The following is a 21,117-nucleotide window of genomic DNA, read 5'->3' as shown; positions in this document are numbered from 1 at the left end:
CTTCATCCATATCCTCATTTGATTTCAGAGAATTTGTTTGCCTTGGTAAGTTCATTTTCCAGTAGATGGCATCAGATATATTTCATGGCCAACCCCTACCAAGTAGGTCAGCAGCATACAAATGACCTTAGTTGGACAATGTTATAACAAATCAAATATGCCTCTAGTTGCTTAAAGCCAGGGATCTTTCCTCTTGGCACTTCGTATGGTTAACATAGTATCTTCCACATAGTTAAATGCTCAGTAAGTATTTGTGGTTGACAGTGATGAAGGACTTTAATCCAATCTGATAGGAGGCTTCTAATCCTATTGTGGAATAATATGATAGACTTAGTTATTGGAATCTGCTGTAATAGTAGAAGGATTGATTTCTGAAAAACAGCAACTCTCTCAAGGACTAATGCATGTATTTTAGGCCACATTTTTACTGGACACACAGTTATCTTCTGTGGAAATCCACAAAATTCTGGAAAGGGGGATAGGTGAAAAATAAGCAAGTGTTTATTGAGCACTTACTACATTCTGAGTATCACACTTGAGACCATGAGAACACTCAGAAGAAGGCATGCTCTATAGGCTCAAGAAACTCATGGTCCAATTGGAGAGGGATTATCTTTGGGGAGGTGAATGGTTTGGCTAATATATAAGATGACTGAGGAGAAGCAGAGTGGTTGGGAAAGGTTTCTAGGGGAGGGAGGTCCTGAACCAGATCCTTGAACAGTGAGTAGGAGCCAAAGAAGCTGTTCCTGATGAGGAGAACAGATAGAGAGCGAAAGTGGAGGGGCTGGCTTGGGGCAACGGTAGCTCACCACTTCAAACAGAAATGAGAGACGTCCATGATGGTTGAAGCTGTAATGTTCCCTCTCAGTTATGACTTTTCACCAAGCAAGAGGTCCACTCCCCACCAGAGCCAGTCCTGACCAGGGCAGGCCCATCTGACGACACATCCCTTCCAGCAAGTAGTCTTCTATCCTTAGTTTGGGATACTTCTGTGCCCAGTGTGTTTCTTCTCTCGCATCCTTCTGTGCTTAGCTAGCCTCTATGACCAGATTGTTGGGGTGATTCTCCACTTTATGGTCCACCTCAGCTGCTGAGGACCATCTGCTCCTGCAAGCTAGATCCTGGTTCCTCTAATTCCAGCTGCTGGTGGGTGACTGCTCTAAACATGAGGGACCAGCAGGAAGCACCCTATCCCTATTAACCTGCCCTGTCTACACCACTTCTGGGACCCCAGCTATGGGACCAAGCCCACCCTCCTGGGCTCTCCTGTGTACCTCCATGGGTCCTTGATTTTATGTGCCTACCATTGTGCACTCTGTGAAGTTTCTCCTGCAGAACATAAATTAGTATCCCCCCTTTCACAGATATGGAAATAGAAGCTCTGATGGGGTAAGTTTAAATGCACATCTCACTATAAAGCCTGTGCTCACTCCGGTGGATTATCACAGCTGGGGTGGGGTTGGGACCCAGCAGCAGCCTTGCATTTGCACCCAACAGGCCTCATTGTTAACCCAATCTGTGCTTCTCCCTCTCCTTCCTCTTTCTGGTGCTTTTGGGCCCTCAGCTCCCAACATGAGAACCTCTACACTATTTGGAAAAAAATATCCACACGGAGAGAGCCTCACACGTAAAATGTATAATTATATTAAAACAAAAAGAGAGTTAAAAATCCCAGCCCATGTAAGCAAATACACATGTTGGAGGCTTCAAATAAGCCTTGCCAGCAGTTGTAATCACACAAATGGTAAATGTTCTTTTGAGTCATTGTACTATACTATAAAAATAACTTTAATTTGGAGAAGATTGAACCTTGCTTGTGGAAGTTCTTAACTGATTCAATATGTAATAGTGAAGGCTATTTTTTAATTCTTTCTTTCCGAGACTGGGATTTAGTTCAGCAGAACAGAAATTCGGTGAAAGTTTGTTTTCTAAGGTAAAAGCTGAAGCTGTTGCAGATGTGGGCAGATGCCAAGGTTTCGGTAAAGCTCCTGGGGTCTCTGGAGTACGTTCACTTATTTTGGAAGGGCCCATCCAGTAAAGGCGAACGTGCCGGGCCAAGTATAGTGACTGCTGCTGCCCTGACTTTATCACAAAAAGGACAGATGTTCCTTTACCGGCCAACTAACAAGCCCTCATTACATTCCAGGTGGCAAAGGAATAGCAGCTGTGGTCTCTGATCCCAAGGATTCTGGATCTAAGTGAAGAGTGAGGACTCAGTTACTGGGAAACAACTCTATGGATGAAAATGCTAGAAGGGTTTAAAGGGAAGGAGGAGTCCCTGTGGAGTGGAGCGGGCAAAGAACATTTTCTGAAAGTAGGAGGATGGAGAGGGCCTTAAAGGGTGAGAACAATGTCCCTCTGTGGTGACAGAGGCTCTGGAGATGCTAAAGAAACCTGGGTTTGGTGAAATAAGATTGAGAGATGGTAAAGAGCTAGAATGCTAGCAGACCTTGAAAGTCAGATTGAGAGGCAGTTTGGGCGCAAGATGCTACTTCTTCCTAGCAGCTTACTGAAGAACCTTGGGGTGAATTTGCAGATGGAGGTGGCTAAGGAACCAGGGATATGGAATGAGTCTACAGACATGGGAAATGGCATATCCTATCCTTGAGGTTCTGGGAAAGATGCTGCTAGAGGCAAAGGGCTTGTGGGCTTGGCTCTGTTGTTTCTTTTGCATTTAATTATTATTAATTTCCTTGCCTTACCTTGCCTTGCTTTGCTTTGTCTTGTTAAGTTCTTAAGTGCTCCAGCTGCCAGAACCAGAAGGTGCAACTGAAGGCCCTCTGGGAAGATGGACCTCTGTTTGTCCCTGGTGTTTGGGAACCCTGTTGTTTTGGGAGAGAAGTAGTGTGTGTGTGTGTGTGTGTGTGTGTTTGGGTGGGGAGGTTGTCTTAAGCAGATGTACCCACTTACCTTATGTCTGTGTGCTCTGTGCCTATAGAAAATTAGGAATATTGAAGCACTGAGATAATTAGCCGACTTGAACTCCAATAGCAGAAAATGCGGAAGGCCTCTAAATTCTTTGTTAATGGTGACATTGCTAGACCTCAACTCCTGCAGGTGGCAGAGGTGGCTACCCTTCCTCTAACTCAATGCCCTTTTCCTGTACTGATTAGAGCCATGTAAGATATTAACTCCCTGCAAGTTAACAACTGAGAACCTTTAGAGGGACAAAGAGGGGCTATTATGTGCTGTGCTTTGTCAATCTGTACATGTCTGTGATCTCCACCATAAATGACCTTGTCTCTTTAATGGTTGTTCCTGTCCCTTCGGATTTGGCCTCCCAATGTCCCCTTTCTCTCTAAGTCCTTATTCTCCCTTGCGATATCCCTAGGAGGGGCTTGGGATGAGCTTCTCTTTACACTTCATAGGAATGTAGGGTATGGTGCTGAGAGTGGGCCCTGGAACCACATAGATTAGAGCCAAACTCTGGTGCTGCCACTCACTATACGACCTTCATCTCTTTGAGGCATGGTTTTCCCTCCTGGTAAGAATACCTATATCATTGGGTGGTGTTGAAGCTTAAATAAGGTGTCTGGCACTTAGTAGGGACTGTTTGGTCCCAATTATGGTTTTCCCGTTGCTTCTTCTAATTGGGGTGTCGTGGAGGGTGAGGCCTGAGGTAGGTGAGCTCCTGGATTCATCTTAGATCAGGGCTGCAGCTTAGCATTTTAGGGCATGAATATGGGAATCAAACCTGCCTATTGAGACAAAAAAGAGAATCAGTTCTTTTCCTCTGAATGTTTCCTGGTTGGTACTCTATCTTGATAAAGGGCAATTTTATTTAAAATTTATGAGATAACTTTATTTGGCTCACTCCTAACACCCTCATAGCTTTATAACCAGAAGAGGATGAAGTAAGAGAAAACCTCTTCCACCCAGAGAAAAGTGTTTATACTTTCCTTTCCATTTCATATTCTGCCCTCTCAGTCATCCTAAATGTTTATTTAACGATGGTCAAAGACCTTTTAAGCTTCCTTGGTTTAATGTTTGCTAAACACCCTGTCACTTCTACTTCTACTGATAATTTCCTGCTTGCTGCAAAATTGCCCAGGCTTACGCACCGTCTGGAAATTCTTAATAGAACGACGAAGGGCTCAGCCTTTTAATGACGGACTCCCCACAAGTGTGTGGGCAGCCCATGAGGTTAGGACACTCTTTGGGCTAGAGAAAATGAAGAGGGATTGTGAAGTTGGGAACTCACTTGGAATTCAGGAGTTCTTAAGAGTTTTGGCAGCAGCAATCTTGGTTGTCCCTAGATGGTCCCTAGGCCCTTGGCTTGGCCCAAAGCCTTGCCCAGAGTTTCTTCATTGTGTGGAGAGACTGAGGGACATGACCAGATGCCAGGCGGTGGTTCAGCATGACTCCTGGCACATGAACTACAGAATGCCAAGGATGTAAGATGGCTCTTTCCCAGGCCACAGGCTGAATGTTCAACCAAACTCTAAGCTCAGTTCATCCTCTGTGTGATCTTCTTTCTCTCCTGGTGGCCATACCTACAGAAAGGTGGACTCTTAGCTCTGGCTGCAATAGGAAGCTGGAGAGTCCTGACACATGAGGCTATGCAGGTGACACACTGGACAACTCTAGGGGGTGACAGCCACATTGTAGTCTAAGCAAATAGCACCCTCTAGAACTGTATAGTGACACAGGTGAGATACAGATCGAGAAACAAGTTGGGAAGGTCTGTGGTAAAGAATCAGGGCAAGGCTAAAGGCAATATCTGCAACGGTCATGGCAAAGGCTCAAGTAAGGACCTCCATACCATGCCGGCTCCAACTGCATCCTTCCCCAGTGCAATGTGAGATTGGAAAACTTCTCAGGAGTATATAGTCCCCTAGGGTTTTAAAGTCAGGAGTCCATTCATTCGCAAGAAGTATATCTTGAAAAATTGGAAGGATATGGGTTTCTCCCCCTTGAAGCGTTCAGTCTTGTGGCAGACATAAAACTGCTCATCAGGACTTGTGTTCCTCTAGTAAGGATACCAAATATTAAGAACTAGAGTATTTCAGAGCAAAGTGAGATCAGTGTCAGCTGGTGGGGTAAAGGAGTACTTCTTGGAAGAGATGGCTCTTCATATGTTTCTTGGAGAATGGGTTGCATTTGGATGGGTGTGGGGGGCAGAGGAAGGGTACATAGTTCTCACATGTCATGAACGGAGAAGTGGGGAAGAGTGGGAAGGAAGCATATGGGTGTTGGCCTTGATTGGGGGAATGAGCAGGAGATGAGAAAGCATGCTAGCTGAGACCCTATTCATGTCAAGTGGTAAAAGACATGCTGGGATGGTAAAGTGGGACCAAACTTGAGAGGTTTTGATCCAAGAGAAAAGTTTGGAAAATATTTGGGTGGGGAACAACAGAAGGATTCTGAGTAGGACATGCATGTGAAACCAGAAGGGTAGGCAGAGTGGGCCACACCTCCAATTTCTCACCTAGCCCACCCACCCACCCACCAGCTTAGGAAGGGCATGATCAGCACTAAATGGAGAGTCATCAATTTCTGGCTTGGGCCCCTCCCTTCATCTTCCCCCAGCCATCTTCCTTTCCCTCTGAGTCATGATAGTCTCATCCCCAGGGACAGTGAGTAACTGCCTTTACCTGAAGCAGAGTCAGTCTCCAACAGTAACCAGTGCACAATGGGACCTGAGAGGCCAAATTCCTCCCCATTGCTTCCCACTGATGGCTTGCTGCTTTTGAATGGCTGGTAAATGCTGCCACTTCCTGTGTTCTGCAAATGCCCCTTCCTGACCACTGGGAGTGGGTGTGGGGTGGGGGTAGAAAATCGGGGTAGGAAGAATCTTGGTGAACCCCTGGAGAAGAACTCAGCTAATCAGGGGATGCTGCCTCACTGGCATCCCTTGCCAGGGTGTCAGTGTCCAAAGGTACATCCGTAAGTTGCCATTTGGGTCATATTCACCAGAAAAAAACACGTATTTGAGGTGATGTTTAATGAGGTGGTCAGGGACAATATGTTTACCTTAGTCCCAAAGACCTCTGATAGTTTTTTTTTTTTTAAGATATATTTTATTTTTTCCCCCTTCCTACCCCCTGCCTGTTGTATTTGCTGTCTGTGTCCATTCTCTGTGTGATCTTCTGTATTTCTTTTTGTCATTCCCTTTTCACTTTTTCTCCTCTAGGATTCACTGGGATTCTATCCTGGGGACCTCTGATGTGGAGAGAAGTTCCCTGTTAGCTGTACTACCCTCAGTTCGTGGTCTCTGCCGCACTTCACCTTGACTCTCCCCTTCGTCTCTCTTTTGTTGTGTCATCATCTTGCTGCATGACTCATTTGTGCAGGCACTGGTGCACTGCTGAGGCAATGGCTCACCATAAGGGCACTGGGTCATCATGTGGGCAAGCTTTCTCTCCTTTTTCACCAGGAAGCCCCAGGGATAGAACCCGGGTCCTTCCATATGGTAGGAGGAAGCTCTATCACTTGAGCCACATATGCTTCCCCTCTGGTAGTTTTGGGAATGTGGCTTCCATGCAAGTCAGCTTTGCTCCCAAGGCCCTTTCTCTCCCAGTTTGAGCCTTTGTGCAGCTTCCCTCTCCTACAGGCCAGGCCAGGGATCCTCTGAGAATTAATGACCCTTGGGTTTTGTCCTGCTTTGAGCCTCTCCTGTCAAGTTTCTATTCCCAATCGGAGAGCAAACTGACAATGGATGAGAGCATTGGATATGTCCTGCTTCTATTCAGCCTGTCAGTGAGCAAAACCATCTGCTCACAATTATGGCTCTGGAGGTTGAGCAATAGATTGGCAGGGCTGGCTTCTGAAGCTGATAGAAAAACCCCATTTGTCCATAACTTCCTCAGAAAGTAGTCATTCCTCTCCTTATCTGCCTAGGGGAGTACTCCAGCCCCCAGTGATCTTGGGTGGTGACTGTCAGCTGGTAGACCTAAGCCCTGCAATGCAAGCGTAGAAAAATTGTTTCCATTCTAGCAATTTTCATTTCTGATTCAGGAGGCTCATTCTCAAACCAATGAGAATTTGGTGTTAAAAACAATGGGGATACAGGCCAACAGAGTTAATCCTGCTTTTTTTGTGTGTGTGACTTTGGCATGCAACAGGGATTCTGATGAGACAACATTGAAGCCAAGATGCAGTAACTTTTCAGGAGCAAAGAAAGGCACTCCAAGGAGTCAGAGTTTATACTACTGTTTGCTGGGGTCTGAGAGTGACTGACCCCCCCCACCCCCCATTGTGCATGAAGGGTCCCAGGAGGGAAAGACTTTTCTTGTCTCCTTGCTTTAGGAGACCTCTAAACTTTTACTTTCTTTGGAGAATGGTATTTGAATTTCTCTCTTGTGGCCTTTATTCAGATTATAGACTTGCTAGCAATTCTCTTTCCTTTCCTTTTGAGGGATCTGAGAGTCATTGTTTGTTGTATCAAAGAACCATAGATAAGCACAGTCATCAATATCAAGGGCCTGTCAATGGGCCATCCTCCTTCACTAGTCATTGTCCCTGTACTCGGGGGATTCTTACTGTTCTATTAGTGAATGTGGCAGAGCTCCCCAGGATGGGAATTTGATATTTTTTTGGTTTTTCTGTGAATCTCCACCCACCATGACAATGCTCCATGAACACTTGAACACATTTATATACCTTATAGATATGCCCCAGGTGAACTTTCTCCCATGTATCCCTCATCACTGACACCCTGCACCAATGATCCTCTCCCGTCATGGTTGTAACTCTTCTGTGATCCAAAACTTCTTCAAAAGTGAAGCCAACAAAATAACCAAGTGCAATTAATAATAATTATTTTTAAAAATAAAAAATAAAATTAAAACAAATTTTAAATTGGAATAATAAAAAATATTAAAATTTTTTTACCTTTTCTTTCATCACTCTAAGATCTGTTGTCTTGTATATATAGTGATATTTTCTTCCATTTATTCCCCCAGTGTCTTGCTTTTTTCATTTTGTCTTCAAAGAAGTTTTAGGTTGCAGAAAAGTCATGTATAGAATATAAGGGATTCCCATATACCCAATATCCACTCCCTTTTCCCTTTTCCTCTATTAATAACATTTTATATGTGGATTGTACATTGGTTATAATTGATGTACAAATATTTAAACATAGCTACTAACCATTGTCAATGGTTTACATTATGGTTTACAGTTTGGACCAAACACTTTTATAAATTTTGATGCAATTTAACATGGCCTAAATCCATCATTACAAGATCATGTAGAACACTTCCATCACCCCCAAAATGCCCCATGTTCTATCTATTCTATTTTTCCCTCTCCCTCCCCTCAAGGCCCATGGCAACCACCAGGCTTTACTCCTTGAAGAACAAGATTCGTAGTTACTTGCAACAATATCAGGTCTTGACATACTAGTCTATCCTCTTTTATTAGTCACTGCCTATGCTCTTGAGAGACTCCTGCCGCTTTATTTGAGAACATAGCAGGACTTCACAGGATGGGAGTCCAACATTTTCCCGCTCATTATGTGGGTCTCCACCCACTGATACAACACACTATGATAAGATTAACACTCACACACTCCCTAGAACCTTTACTTTTGAAATTGAAACTTAGCCTGGTATTATAGGGTGCCAGAGAGTTACCTCCTGAGAGCCTCCTTGTTGCTCAAATATAGCTCTCTCTAAGGCAAACTCAGCATATAAATGCATTACCTTTCCCCCAGTGTGGGACATGATTCCTGGGGATAAGCCTCCCTGGTACCGAGGGATTACTACCAAGCACAAACTAGCATGCAACAGGAGAAAGACCTTGACCAAAAGGGGGAAAAAGTTAAAGACAAATGAGTTCATATAGCTAAGAGTCTTCAAAGTGAGTAGGGAGGTTATTCCAGAGGTTACGCTTGTGCATGTCTTAGCAGGATCTCATTGACTGCCAAAGTAAATACTACCTCAAATAGCAGTGCCCCAAGGGCTCTGGAGACATCCCAACACTATAGTCAGGGCAGATAGCTCAGGAGTTTGGTGCTCTGGCAGTGGGCCATACTTTGGAATTTATGCTTCCCAGTGTGACAAAGTTGGACTCAGTTATGGTTTCCCTAAACATAAGGGGCTCTTTTGCCCCTTATATTTGAACCTATAGTTAGTACTAGAGTTGATAGGTGTATGCCCAAGAGACTTAAATCTTTGGGCTGTTTTTGTACTAGCTGGGTCCTGAATCTCAGTGGAGTTGCAACAACTACTCTCCAATTTATTGGACTCACCCAGGACAACTACCAAGGAGATGATGATGGATAATAACCATCCCAAGGAACTGAGAGAGTCTACAACTGCAAGCAAGAGAGTTCCATCCATTTGCTCTATGGGATCGAAGTCCCCTCTCAGTTAGAGATGGAGTGGGCATCACCATCCCTGAATCCTCAGGATTGGGGAATTTAGCTACTATGGACTAAGTAGACTTATTGGTATTCTACTATAGACTCATTGTGGTTCTAGAAATGCAAGAACTTACATCATTGATGTGGAGGTAGTGGTCACTGGAGGTTCTGTGAGGAGGGAGAGGGAAAAACAGGTGTAATATGGGGACGTTTTCTGGACTTGGGAATTGTCCTAAATGACACTGCAATGACAGATACAGGTCATTATATATCTTGCCATAACCTACAAAATTGTGTAGGAGAGCGTATAAAGTATAATGTAAACTATAATCCATGCCTAGTGGCAATGCTCCAAAATGTGTTCATCAGTTATAACAAATGTACCACACTAATGAAGGATGTTGTTAAAGTGGGAAAATGTGGGAGGTGTTGAGAGTGGTGTATATGGGAATCCCCTCTATTTTTAATTTATCACTTATGTAATCTAAGTATCTTTAAAAAAATAAAAGAAAAAGAACCATAGACTTTCAAAGTTGCAATGCATCTTAGATCTTATCTAATCCTGGATTTGTAGCTGAAGAACCCAAGGCCCGGGAGTTGGAGTGATACATTCAACACCATGTAAGTAGTTGGGGTAGTTTGAGGCTTTTATGAACCCCAGAAAATCCTGTCCTTAGAGCTAATCCATTCCTGTGTTTGTAACCTATTGTAGGTGGGAACTTTTGAGTAGTTTACTTCAGTTAAGGGCTTTTTGATGAAATTATATTACTTCCATAAGGTCTGACCCAGGAGGAGTCTTAATCCACTTATTGGAGTCCTTTATAAATGGGATGAATATACAGAGAGTAAGCCATGGGAGCAAGGAGCTGAATTCAACAGAATCTGGAAGAGAGTAAGGTTCAGGAGCTGAGGGAGAAAGCCAGAAGCTGAAGGCAATGAAACCTGGGAGAGAAGGGAGAGACCAACAGATACCACCAAGTGCCTTTTCAGATGACAGAGTCCAGGATTGCTGGCAGTTGGTCGTCAGGGAGAAAGCCTCACTTGATGATGCCTTGATTTGGGCATTTTCATGGCCTCAGAACTGTATGCTTATAGATTAATAAATCTCCATTGTAAAAGCCAACCTTTTTCTGGTATTTTGCTTTTAACAGCCTAGTAGACTGTGAATAAGGAGCTGGACTTTGAGAACCTGACCTCCCAGTTTCTAGATTTCCAGCCCTGTTTTCTTTCCACCCCACCAAAATGCTTTCCGTTTGCTAAATGTTTATATTTCAATCAGTGCTAGGAAAGAGGTGGGAGGTTCCACCTCTTTTTTTTTTTTTTTTTCATCTGCGGGAAGTTGGTGCTCAACCACTGAGCCACATTGGCTTTCCTGGTTTTTTTCATTTGTTTTGCTTGTTGTTTGTTTGTTTGTTAGTTTTTTTTTTCAGCAGGCACTGGAAACTGAGCCCAGGACCTCCCATATGGGAAGTGGGCACACAACCACTTGAGCCACATCCACTCCCCTCCATCTCTTGTAAAAGGTATTTTAAACCCACCATCCTCCCCCATACACAACCACATGATATACAGACATGAACACGCAGCTAATTCTGATGTGTGGTGGGAATTGAAAACAAAAACTCTAGGGCAGATGTCTGGTCCCAGCCCTGACCAATTATATCTGAATGTCCTAAGTGGTACCCAGTTTTGTGTATGCTTCCGAAGCTCTACAGGTAGTTCTGAAATATAGCCAGCCTTGGTAACCATGGCCCAGTTAAATACCTTTGGAAGGAACCCATGGATGGTGGTGCAGGTCTGGTGGAGGTAAGGGGCAACTGGTGGTATGTGCAGGGTGGGTTGGGGGGAATCTCTGCTTTTAAATTATTTTCAGTGAGGATGACTGGTGATAGCGAAAGGGCAGGAATAGGTGGGATAAAATACAATTAGAATATACGTTCTTTGAGGGCAGGTAACCCCTTGTAAGCTCAGCCCTCACAAAGTGGCAGGTACAGTATCAGTCTCTATGATTACTTGTTAAATGAATGTATACTGCAGCTGAAAGTTGTGCCTGGTATAGCAAGGCAGGGTCTGCAGCCTGTTTTATGGATGGTGCCCTTTTTTTAAAAATAAGATTTATTTATTTATTTATTTTATTTCTCTCCCCTTCCCTCCCCCTACCCCAGTTGTCTGTTCTCTGTGTCTATCGCTGCGTGTTCTTTTTTGTCCGCTTCTGTTGTTGTCAGCGGCATGGGAATCTGTGTTTCTTTTTGTTGCGTCATCTTGTTGTGTCAGCTCTCCATGTGTGAGGCACCATTCCTGGGCAGGCTGTACCTTCTTTCGTTACGGGCGGCTCTCCTGACGGGGCGCACTCCTTGCTAGTAGGGCTCCCCTATGCGGGGGACACCCCTGTGTGGCACGGCACTCCTTGCGCATCAGCACTGTGCATGGGCCAGCTCCACATAGGTCAAGGAGGCCCCGGGGTTTGAAGTACAGACCTCCCCTGTGGTAGGTGGACGCCCTAACCACTGGGCCAAGTCCGCTTCCTGTATGGTGCCCATTAATCTCAATGAATTTCTCTTAATTCCACTGATGCTCATGCAGCCTCTAATGTGCAGTCCAGAAGCTAAGGGGCGAACACATCTGGGTGAGGCTGTAAGACCTGCTCTCAAGGTCCCTCAATCTGAAGAAGGAAAAGTCTCATCCAACCAGTGCTCACAGGAGATTGGAGAACTGGCTCCTGAGATGCTGTACTTTGAATTACAAACCCAAGCCTTAGCTGTTGCCCAAATGGCTTTTCCAGGAGGTGAACCATCAGGCCTAGTTGTGTATGTGTGTGTGGGTTTGGCAAAGCACTTTCTTAGGTGCAGCCCTAGAGTTCTCATTCATTTCTATGGCCTTTTATAGTGATTCATATTTTTGGAATGATGGTCTCATCTTCGGAAATGAATTACTCCACAGAACACAAAGGTGACTGAGGCCCAAATCAATCACTGGATCAAGCAATCAATCCAAGGTTTGTCATTAATATTTCCCTGGGATAGGAGAGATGGGAAAGTACTCAAAGACGTCGTGACTCACTGAAATGGCCAGAACTTAGATTCAGCATGAAGTTCCCTAGACAGTGAGGTTTGGAGGAGAGTCAAGCAGAATTTCAGAGCTTTAATAACATAAATTCTGAAATGTTGAAGAGCTCTTAGAAAATGATAAACCGCTTGGACTCTGGACAGTGGAGGCAGAGCTGACTAAAATGACTTCGAATCATTTTTCTGTACTCAAAGATTCAAAAGTTTAGGAAAGGAGACTGAGACCTGGAGAAAAAAGTCTTTTTCTTCCTAATAATTATAAAGAATTCTGATTTCTAAAATTGGCTCGAATTAACTATCCCCATTGTGCCTGATTAGCATATTTTCTTTCTGAAAGGCCCAAACTTCCACTGACAGACTGATGAATGGTAAGCAGGAAAGCTGCAATATACCTTAGAAATCTTGCCACAGGCAAATCCCGTTTGGGGTCCCAGCACCCCTCTCTAGGCATGTGCCTGTGAAGGGTTTACCCAACGTCTCGGGGTGCCCACATTGAGGGGCTTCTCCCTGTTGGACACATGGAGTTCTGTCTGGGGGCACAGGGGACACCCCTCTCCTTTCCCTTTCAGAGCCACCTGGCAGAGCGCTGGTTCCACATGGCCACAGCTGAATCACCCTTGACATTTGTACAGTCCCTTTATAGTTTACAAAGTGCTTATCCAGCACCGTCTCATTTGCTCCTCAAGTAGCCCTTCACAAAAGAGCAGGTGTTGACGATGCAGAATCAGCAAACATTTATGTTTCTGGAGAACTGGCCGTGTGTGTTCCTGACACACATAAATGCGTGCCTTCCTTTGAGAACTCGACCGTCAGCTCTAGGAGAGCCGGGACGCTGATGGTTTGCCTGTGAGTATATCCCCAGCCCTCTAGTAGAGGGCCTGGCATACAAGACGTGCTCCATGAATGGATGACTACATGAATGAGACCTCCAAGGCAGAAGTTGTCGTCCTCCTGGTAGAGATGAAGAACAGGGGCAGAGAAGAAGTCTTCCATGCAGACTGGAGAGGATGCTCGGACATGCTGCTCCAGGCCTTCTTGTCTCCGAGGGCCCCTTCTCCTCTCAACAGACCTCCTGTGAGCAGCCTGCAAGAAAGATGGGACTGCAGGAAGCTCTACCCTCTCCCAGCGAACGCTCCAGGGAAGGAAAGCATGTGTGTGGCAGGGGGGGTCAGTAGGAAGTGTGCCAAGGAGGCTTCTGGGTACTCATAGCCTCTTCCCAGAATACCCTGGCCTGAGGGAGCACATCCCAGGCTGGAGTTGCCCTCCTGCGGGAAGCAGCAGGTTGGCAAGCCCAGAGCTGCTTGGGCTTGCTTTCCTCTCAGGAAGCTGCCTCAAAAGGGTTGGAAGGGGTTCACTGCTTACCCTTTGGGGGCCCTTGGGAGAGGAGCATGTGGGTCTCAGAAGGTGGGCACAAATCAGCCGTGCACAGAGTTTCTTCCCCACAACAGCATTTGGGGGAGCTCCTGCTCTGGCTGCAGAGATGCCTGGCCCAGCCATCTGTGTTGGTGAGAAGTTCTGCAGAGCAGTCCTGAAGGACAAAATAATGGGATGACTAATGGAGACAGGTCCCGGCAGATGGGTGGGCATGCCTGGCCAGGCTGGGCTTCCTGCTGACACAACACAGGTCCAGCGTCTGGGAGCAGAGAGGGGCAGGCTTGCTGCCGTGGCACTCTGTGAAGTTTCTCTCGACTCGTTCCGGAGGAGCACCGCCCAGCTGAGGAGTGATCGGATGCAGGTAGCGAGGCTGAGGAGAATCCAAGCACCTACCCCTTCCCACTGCGGTGGCAGTAGGTGGCCGAGCAGAAAGCCAGCCCCCGGGAGCTTTCCAGCAGCACCATGCCTGGCAGACGACATGAGTGTAGGGCTAGAAGCACCTGATCTGGAGTCAACAGACAGAAGTTAAAGTCCTCTCTGTCATTCAAGAGCTGTTTGACCTCAAACAAATTTCTTCATTTCTCTGAGCTGCAATTTTCTCACCCATATCGTGGAGATAATGTCCTTGACTTGACTCCTTCCTCACAGATTCGCCCTGAGGTTCAAATGAGATGATACAAGTGAAAAAACTTAACAAATGGAAAAGTGGTGCATGAATAGAGGAGGGTTTGTGCTTCTAACCAAGAGCTGCTGGAAGGCAGTGTGCAGGCCAGAGGTGTTTGTTTCTTTGAGTACTGTCAAGTTCAGTGCCATTTCAGCTTTAGAGTATGTCTTATGTCCTCCAAAGGGTTTCTCCAGGAGACCAATTCTTTCCACTCCTTCAAAACATTATGTCTGCCATCCTCGTCTCTGTAGACTGCTTCTGTGAAACCACACTCCAGCTGGCTGGTGGGTCATTTTCTTTTCTTGCCTTCTTCCTTTCTTCCTTTCCCTTTACCCTGGGCAAGTCCAGGGGCATGGCTCAGTGACCTCATGGGTTATAGTAGTCAAAAGTAGAGGTTGTCCCCTGCTCTCTGAGTCCTTCCCAGTTCCTCTGGATTATATTGACGTGCAGCATCTAAGAATACAAACAGGAGGCTCCACCCCGCAGTCCTCAGCTCAGTTCAGGTGAGCAGACTCTCAGAGGAGGCCTGGATGACACGCTTCCTATAGAAAAGAATCCTACCTGGGATTTTCCCATAACCTCCTATTACCCAGAAGAACAGCATTTTCTGGAGCTGTTTCCTATTGTTCTTTCACCTTCCTTGTAAAGATTCTTGAGGTGTTGGCCATCCTTGACCCTAAATATAAAATCCTCAAAGGAAACAGAGGAACATTTCCACATGAGATGGTTAGCATCTAATTAAGAGTCTGTTTCCTGCAAATAGTGTGTTTTTCAGGAGATTTTAGAAAATGGTGAGAGGTGTAATATATAAAATCTGCTCTCAGCAGCTGTGTCTGGGAATGAAGGAGGAAAAGTATTGGGTGTGACTATATCTGATAAAGAGTTGATATCCAAAATATATAAAGAACTCCTATAACTCAGCAACAAAAAGACAAGCAACCTTATTGAAAAATGGGCAAAGGACTTCAATAGACATCACTCCAAAGCAGATATACAAATGGCCAATAAGCTCATGAATGTGCACCATCATGAGCCATTAAGGAATGCAAATCAAAACCACAATGAGATGCCATCTCACATCTCGTTCACTAGAATGGCTATTACTATTAAACAAACTGAAAATAACAAGTGTTGGTGAGGATGCGGCAAAATAGGAACCTTGCACATTGGTGGTAGGGATGCAAAATGGTGCAGCCACTGTGGAAAACAGTTTGGTGGTTCCTCAGAAAGTTAAGTATAGAATTATCATGTGACTCAGTAATCCCCCCTCTAGGTATAAGCCTAGAAGAATTGAAAGCAGGGCCTAAAATAGATATTTGCATGCTGATGTTCGTAACAGCATTATTCACAATAGCCAAAAGAAAGCAACCCAAGTGTCCATCAAGACAAGAATGGGGGAAACGGACTTTGGCCCAGGGGTTAGGGCGTCCGTCTACCACATGGGAGGTCCGCGGTTCAAACCCCGGGCCTCCTTGACCCGTGTGGAGCTGGCCCATGCGCAGTGCTGATGCGCGCAAGGAGTGCCCTGCCACACAGGGGTGTCCCCCGCGTACGGGAGCCCCACGCGCAAGGAGTGCACCCATAAGGAGAGCCGCCCAGCGCGAAAGAAAGTGCAGCCTGCCCAGGAATGGCGCCGCCCACACTTCCCGTGCCGCTGACGACAACAGAAGCGGACAAAGAAACAAGATGCAGCAAAAAGACACAGAAAACAGACAACCGGGGGAGGGGAGGGGAATTAAATAAATAAAAAATAAATCTTTAAAAAAAAAAAAAAAAGATAAGAATGGACTTTCCTAAAAGGGGTATTGGATTGCAGTAAGTTTCAACCAGACTTATTTCATATTTTTAATTTTAATATTTCTTAGCTGTGGTATATACATGTGATGGAATACTACTCAGCTGTAAAAAGGAATGAAGTTGTGATACATGGTAACATGGATGAAACTTGAAGACATCATTTTGAGTGAATAAACCAGGTACAAAAGGACAGGTACTATATGCATTCACTTTTATGAAATAACTAGAATATGCAAATTCATAGAAACAGGAAGTTGTTTACAGGTTATCAGGGGCAGGTGTGGGGGAGGGGGAGTAGGGAGTCAATTTTTAATGGACACAGAGTGTCTGTTTGGAATGACGGGTAAGTTTTAGAAATGGATGGTGGTGATGGCAACACAACATTGAATGGTAGTAATGTTACTGAATTGTATGCTTGAGAGTGGTTCAAATGGGAAATTTTATGTTGTAATTATTTTTGACAATGAAAAAAATATATATTGGATGTGGTATCTCCAAACACACAGAGCATTCATGCTTGGATAAGGATTGCAGAATTACCCCAGCTAGTCTCAAGTGGAATGAGCAAGAGGGGGTACCGGTATTAAAATAATTAATGTGCCTCTTTCTTTTCCTTGATGAGTATGGGGACTTTATTTGAGACCTGTGCCACCCAATGTAGTATCTATTAAAGACATGTGACTATTTAAATTCATTGAAATAAAATAAAATAAAAAATTCAGTTCCTTGCTTCACTAGTCACATTTCAAGGCTCAATAGCCAGATATGGCTGGTGGCCACAGTACAAAATCACAGGTTTAGAGCATTTCTATCATCACAGAAAGTTCTTTTGAATAGAGCTGCTCTAGTCTGCCCAAAAACATTCTTCTGTTTGGAGGTGGAAGACCACAGAGATGAGAAAAGTTATTTAAGAAATGCAAGGAGAAAGAACAGCTTAAAATTCAGGCTTTGACATTCAAAACCTGATCCTTCAGCAGGATAGCCTTGCAAGCCAGGCTATTGTTTTGAGAAACAAATTTCCATATCTCTTTACCTTCCCTCTTCAGCATTGCAGAAATGGAGTATGGATGACTAGACTGAAAGATTTCTTCCATATCATAGAGGAGGGAGAGGCTTAGCTGTAGGCAGGTGGAAAGATGATGTGATGCAGGAAAAGTAAAATAAAAGTGAGAACCCTTTCCATCCTAGAGAATATAGGCAGAAGGAGGAAGAAAAGGAATGAACTGAGAAGCAGCTGGGCCTACATCTGCTGAATTGCCCTTTCCAAGTTCAGGCTGGTGAGGGGAAGGGTGGCAGGCAAGAGAAAGACCACGTTGAAGGAAGAGTTCACCACACATCTGCCTGAGGCACAACTGCATCAAGATCACCATGCTGCAAGGGGGGCCCTGGGATGCCCTGAGGACTTGCTTCCTCAAGCTGACTTTGGTCACCGTGTGGTATGGGCACTGAGCTGGCAGTGTCCACCATGGCAGGTGGAGGTGATGCCACTATAGAAGATGGGGTTGGACTTCCAGGGCAGTGAGTTAGATAGTGGGTGGGCAGGTATTCACAACTGCTGCTAGGACAGCTGAGGTAAGGTCAAGGCAATCTGAAATGGATGCTAGCCCCTGACCTAGGCAGAGGAGACCAGACTTGGAGTGACCCACACTGCTCATTCAGCGTAGAAAGAGCAAAGCAAACATCCACTGGGTGGACCCTGGAGGAGGTTGAGGGTAATAACCCAAGACCTCTGATACAACCTTGCAGACATGGGGGTGAACAAACCCCCTTCTCATGCACTCAGAGACCGTGTTATGGACACAATAGGAAGATGGGGACGCTGTCTTAGAGACTGAGAATTTTTATCCAACTGACACTCCTAAAAGGGGTATTCACATGACTAAACTGGGTTTAATTAATATTTCTTGATAACCTATGGGTGGGGGCTTTGAAGACCGATGAGGTTAGCTATCAGTCAACTAAAAGCATGACATTTTCTCTGTCCATCTATGTTGTGGTGGGAGTTGAATTTAGAGATCCTGGTATAAGGATAAAAACTGAAACAATTGATGATCAAAAATCAAGACTACAAAGGAAAATCAAAACATGTAGTGTAAGAGAAATGTATAAGAGCAAGAGAAAAGGACCCTGACTGGGTGATCATGGGGCTTGCAGCTCAAGGTCATAACTTTATGTCAAACTTATCTTCTTTGTCCTAGTGAGGAGGAAACGGAGCCTGATGTCAGATCTACTGGATTAGTCATCACACATCCTTTTTGGTTTGTTGTATCATGCAGTATCAGTTGGGAGTCTTTTTGTTCAAGTCACAGGAAACCCAACTCAAATTAGCTTAAGCAAAAAACAAACAAACAGGAATTTATTGTTTGATGTAACTAGAAGTGCAGGGATATTCTGTTCCAACTTCAGGTATGGCTAGACAGAGGACTCAAATGGCTTCCTTCCTAAATAACGATGGGGCAGCAATATAGTTGACAGGAGCCCCAACATGAAATAGCTCATGCCCTTCTTCCTAAAGTCCCATAGATAGTCTTACAGCTTATCATTGGCTCTGACTGTGTGTGTACCCTTCCCTCATTCAATTACAGTGGCCAGGAGAATTCAGTGCTGCAATTGGTCAGACCAGATTCACATGCCCATTCTGGAGGCAGGGGTGGAGTTTACTGGAGGCAGGGGTGGAGTTTACTTACTGACTGGTGAGGGAGAAAGGGTACGGAGGAGTCTGAAGACAATCAAGGTCAACTCTGCTTCTATAGTAATCCGTATTTGGTTATTATTATACAGGTCATTGGATTCAATTGTTCCCAACAAATTATTTTGCAGTCACCCAAGGGACTTAAGCTAAAGAACTCCTTTAGGGAAGTGGATTTGGCTCAACTGATAGAGTATCCTCCTATCACATAGAAGGTCCAGGGTTCAAACCCAGGGCCTCCTGGCCCATGTGGTGAGCTGGCCCATGCGCACTGCTGATGTGCGCAAGGAGTGCCGTGCCATGCAGGGGTGTTCCCTGCTTAGGGGAACCCCACACACAAGGAGTGTGCCCCTCAAGGAGAACTGCCCTGCATGAAAAAAAAAAGTGCAGCCTGCCCGGGAGTGGCGCTGCACACACAGAGAGCTGACGCAACAAAAAGAGACAAGAATGCAGGCAGACACAGAAGAGCACGCAGCAAATGGACACAGAGAGCAGACGGTGGGGAGAGGTGGAAGGAGAGAGAAATAAATTTAAAAAAAAACTTAAAAAAAAAGAGCCCCTTTAGATACAGCTATATATACTATAGATATGTATCTACTTGAACTGGGTTGACTTAACTCACTATCATGCTCAAGATTCTGATACTTGGAGTAGTTTGAAGTTCATGCTACCTTACAGAATTGCATCTGAGCCTATAGCGTGTTAAGAAGGCATGCTTTGCAGTGCCCATTTCCCCAAGTCCAAGGGAAATGCTGTGGCTGAAGGGGTCATTAATGTCTAATCTCCTGTTTTACTCTGGCTGCAATTCTAAATAAAGCTCAGGCCATTGCTGTCCACTGGAATTTGCCCTTAGGTCTCTGAAAACTTAAGGTATTGTTGAGGAGGTTGTGCATATTTGCATAAAATTTCAAGGTGAAATATTTTTAGTGTTTTCTTGAGGCTGCCATTTGTTTTTTTCCCCTTTCTATTTACTACCATTAATTCAAACCACTTAAGCCTGAAGAAGACAGAAACCAAGAGGCCCTAAGGTTGGGGAGGGGGGAAGGGGAAGAAGATGCAATAATGGAAACCTTGAGATCTAGAGCTAGATCTAGAAAACCCTGGCCAAAGGATATTTGTGATGGTTAAATTCATGTGTCAACTTGGATAGGTTATAGTGCCCACTTGTTTGGTCAAGTAAGCACTGCCCTGATTGTTACTTTGGCAGGGCATTTCATAGATTTAAGTTATTAGTCAATTGGTTACATCTTTGATGATTACAGCTACAATCAACAAAGGAGATTGCCTTCAGCAATGAGAGAAGTTTCATCCAATCAGTTGAAGCTCTTAAACAGAGAACTGATGATTTCAGCAACTAGCTAGCCAGCTTCTTCTGGGGGAATGAATAGAACCTTCACTGGAGTTCCCAACTTGTGGCTTGCCAATCCCCATGGCCATATGAGCCAATTCCTATAATAAATCTTATATATATCCTGTTCATTCAGTTTCTCTGGAGGACCCTGAATAATACAGTATCAGATGATTGTCAAGGTCTTCATTATTATGTTCCCCCTGACTTTGTTTATAGGGCTATTATGGGCTGAACATTGTCCCCTTAAAATTCATGTCCACCTGCAACCTCAGAATATGACCTTATTTGGAAATAGGGTCTTTGCAGATATAATTTCTAAAGCTAAGGTGAGGTCATACTGGATTATGAGCCACAAATCAATGACTAGTGTTCCTATAAGGAGGGGAGAATTTCAGACACAGGGGAGAAGGCCATGTGACAATGGAGGCAGATATTGGGGTGATGCAACTACAAGTTAAGGACCTCCAAGGATTGCTGGGAGCCACAGAATCTCCCAGCCAAGGAAGGGGGTCCTTTCCTTCACTTAAAGGTGCTGACTGTTGGCTTCTCAGGCTGTGTGCTGCAAGGCCAAGGCTGCCCAGAGGGACTCCCGGATCTGGGTCACACCATGGCTAGCAGTGGCCATGATCTGGTTGTACACAAACCCCAGTACTGCCACAGACACAATCCCACGCTCCTTCCATAGGTATATATTGAAACTCTGAGTGCAAGGCCCTTAGCTAATAGGCCCAGGGAGAAGATGGAGATGAATCCTCATGTGCCTCTTCTTGTAACAAAACAGAACAAACCCTAGAGTACTGGGGCTCTGGAAAAGTTCTGGGTTCATATCTGAAGATTTTCTCCTTCATTTAGCAAACATCTTTAGAATAC

This window comes from Dasypus novemcinctus, chromosome 29 (assembly GCF_030445035.2).
Source record: "Dasypus novemcinctus isolate mDasNov1 chromosome 29, mDasNov1.1.hap2, whole genome shotgun sequence".
NCBI lineage: Eukaryota > Metazoa > Chordata > Mammalia > Cingulata > Dasypodidae > Dasypus > Dasypus novemcinctus.
Note: the sequence above shows the minus strand (reverse complement) of the source record.